General features: G+C 36.6%; 2 protein-coding genes across 6 annotated transcripts in view; one reads left to right on the top strand and one right to left on the bottom strand.

Annotated features, from left to right (window-relative positions):
* The window catches only part of LOC106873894 (uncharacterized), a 161,052-nt gene that overhangs the window by 68,139 nt on the left and 90,054 nt on the right, over positions 1-2,859 (bottom strand). The window lies entirely within an intron of this gene.
* LOC106875820 (heat shock protein beta-1) overlaps positions 610-2,859 on the top strand; it is a 72,426-nt gene continuing 70,176 nt past the window's right edge. For 2 of the 4 annotated variants that reach the window (XM_052969705.1, XM_014924102.2), the window contains exon 1: positions 610-1,559. The gene's annotated coding sequence lies outside the window, so the exon portion shown is untranslated. The remainder of the gene's footprint in view (positions 1,560-2,859) is intronic. The other 2 variants (XM_014924105.2, XM_014924101.2) reach the window with 2 other exon arrangements.

The following is a 2,859-nucleotide window of genomic DNA, read 5'->3' as shown; positions in this document are numbered from 1 at the left end:
TGTGTGTGTGTGTGTGTGTGTGTGTGTGTGTGTGTGTGTATATGTTTGTGTGTCTGTGTTTGTCCCACCAACATCACTTGACAACCGATGCTGGTGTGTTTACGTCCCCGTAACTTAGCTGTTCGGCAAAAGAGACCGATAGAATAAGTACTAGGCTTCCAAAGAATAAGTACTGGGGTCGATTTGCTCGACTAAAGGCGGTGCTCCAGCATGGCCGCAGTCAAATGACTGAAACAAGTAAAAGAGTAAAAGAGTAAAGAGATATATTTATATATATTTGTAATAGCCCTTTTAGGGGTTTCTCATATACTGCTCTATTGATGTTGTTTAACCCGAGGTCAACAGTGTTGGCTATGCAAACCCATGATCAAACACATCCCTCCATGGCCATCTTGTCTCTTTTTGGAAATAGCATATCATGGATTACCTTATTGGAAGAGTCGTTTACGTTTTCATTTAAGACGGTAACAGGTAACTTAATAAAGATTTGGCTGCAATTTCTAGAGGGTCAAGGGACCACATTTCTTGTTGGCTCGTATATTACCGTCGTTGTTGTTGTTGCTATTGTTGTTATCAGCGTTGTTATTGTTGTTGGCAGCAGAATAGCGGTGAATTAGCAGTCAGTGGAGTGCACTACTCACTAAAGTCGTAAGGTTGCATATTCACATTTCTTATTGTCTAAAAAAAAAGTTGAAATATAAATTCTGGCTCCGCAACCTAGAGAGTGAGCATCAACACAATCGCTTGAGTTGCTAGAAATAGGAGCTAAATTTATCTCGAGATCACACCTTACCGACTTAGAAAAGAATAGCTCATTGAATAATATGGTCCTACGTGTACTGTAGCTCGATAATAAAACTCGATGATCGCTGTTGTAATACCTTTGAGTATAAGTCTGCTTGCTGAGAACAAACCTGGGGTTAAACAACAACAATAACAGCAGCAGCAGCAGTAGCAGAAGTAGCAGCAACAACAACACCTCTGGCTCCATGTCCCAAGGGGCGATTCTGGTAATCATAACCAAATTTCTTTGCTAGAAATAACAACCCAAAGGCTAAAATTTAGGTAGTCTATCTCTTCCGTAGCAAAAATGGGTTAATCCTTACAAGCCATTACCGCTACAAAAGAAAAGAACGAACGCACGAACGAACGAATGAATTAATGAATGAATGAAAGGAAGGAAGATTAAAAGAAAGGAATACACTCACACACATAGGTTACTAGCATGTGCAGCTACCTAGCTGGCTTGCTATCTATTTAGCTATTTATTTGGTTTGATAGCTAGCCGCCTCCTGGTCCGCATCTACGATGTATAAATATTACAACAGCCTGTACGCTTCAGCTGATGTGATAGAGAACAACAACAGTAAACACACAGAATAAAACCGACTTGCCAGTCGAACGGCCATGTACCCCGCCACCTCACTTCATCCATTGGTTTGTTCTCCTTGCATCCTCTCTAGCTATCCATTTATCATCTATCGACCATTTCTAAAGAATTGGCACGCCACCAACACATGGGGATGTAATAATATATTCGCGTGTAGCAGTAGACATAGGTAAGTTCCGTTTTTTAAAACTCCCTGTTCGTTTTCCTCTCTCTAAATGTTGTTTTGACATTTCGCTTTTTATATACATTTGTATTCATTTATGTACAGCCACACACGCACGCATATACACGCACACACATGCATACACTCACACACGCATACACTATGAATGGAGTGTATGCGTGTATGCATGTAAGCACGCATGATGAAATATTCTAGCGTACATAATATTAACCTTTTTTTATTTATTTTGTTGCACTGTAAAATGATGTCCTTATGGCAAATAAACCTAACACCATCACCACCACCATCATCATCATCATCATCGTCAATATCATTGTTGCCATTAGTATTATATATATATATATAATATATATATATATATATATATATATATATATACACACACATAAATATAAAAGATCTATTACAGATAGATAGATAGATAGATAAGTATGTGTGTGTGTGTATATCTACTGATATTGCTATTATTGATATGTTTATATGTGTATGCTTATATTTGTATATACTCTTACACATCCCTACTCTACTCTTCGTCTATGTATGTTTAATTCTTTGATATTGAATTTCATTACAACGTTTTGAATTTGTTTCTCAAGTAAACATTTATTGATAACGTGTCCTTTTTTCTTCTTCCCAAATACACTCTGTATCAAAAGCGACCGACTTGTTTGTCTCCCATGTATAACTAAAAAAATACCGAACAGAAAGAAACCTTAAAAAAAAAAAGCAAATGAACTGAAAGTGAAAGTACATCATGTAGAAAATGGGTTAAATCGGAAGTTTAAGCATGGAGGGAATTTGTAAAAGGAAATTTGTTACGTGAATAATTAAAAGTAAAAAAGGGAATATTGTTTTGGTGTTGTTACAGTCTACTTCGTCATAACAATAACTAGTATTCTGTCATACGCAAATATTGCTATGACGCCCTATAATTATACAGAGACTTTTGTGTACACATTAGTAAATGGAAATTTCGTTTGTCGTGCTTGCAAAATAATAATAAATAAAAAAAAATGTTTGCATGCAAGTACTCATCTTGTGGGTCTTGTTACAAAAAATTTTACGTCTTAACTAATAGTACATGTTTAGTGGGTTGGAAGAAAGGAAAGAAATGGTTGAACGAAGATTTGATTGTCTTCTTAATTTTAGGAATTTCACGAAGCAGAGTGGATTTGCTCGACGTTTCGAATGGTTGATAAAGATAAAGATATTTGACTATAGACAACGCATCAAACACACACACACACACATCACGTTTCGTGACGTCCTGTGCCCACATATGCAT

This window comes from Octopus bimaculoides, chromosome 7 (assembly GCF_001194135.2).
Source record: "Octopus bimaculoides isolate UCB-OBI-ISO-001 chromosome 7, ASM119413v2, whole genome shotgun sequence".
In the NCBI taxonomy this organism is placed as follows: Eukaryota; Metazoa; Mollusca; class Cephalopoda; order Octopoda; family Octopodidae; genus Octopus; species Octopus bimaculoides.
This window is presented reverse-complemented; position numbering and strand designations above follow the sequence as displayed.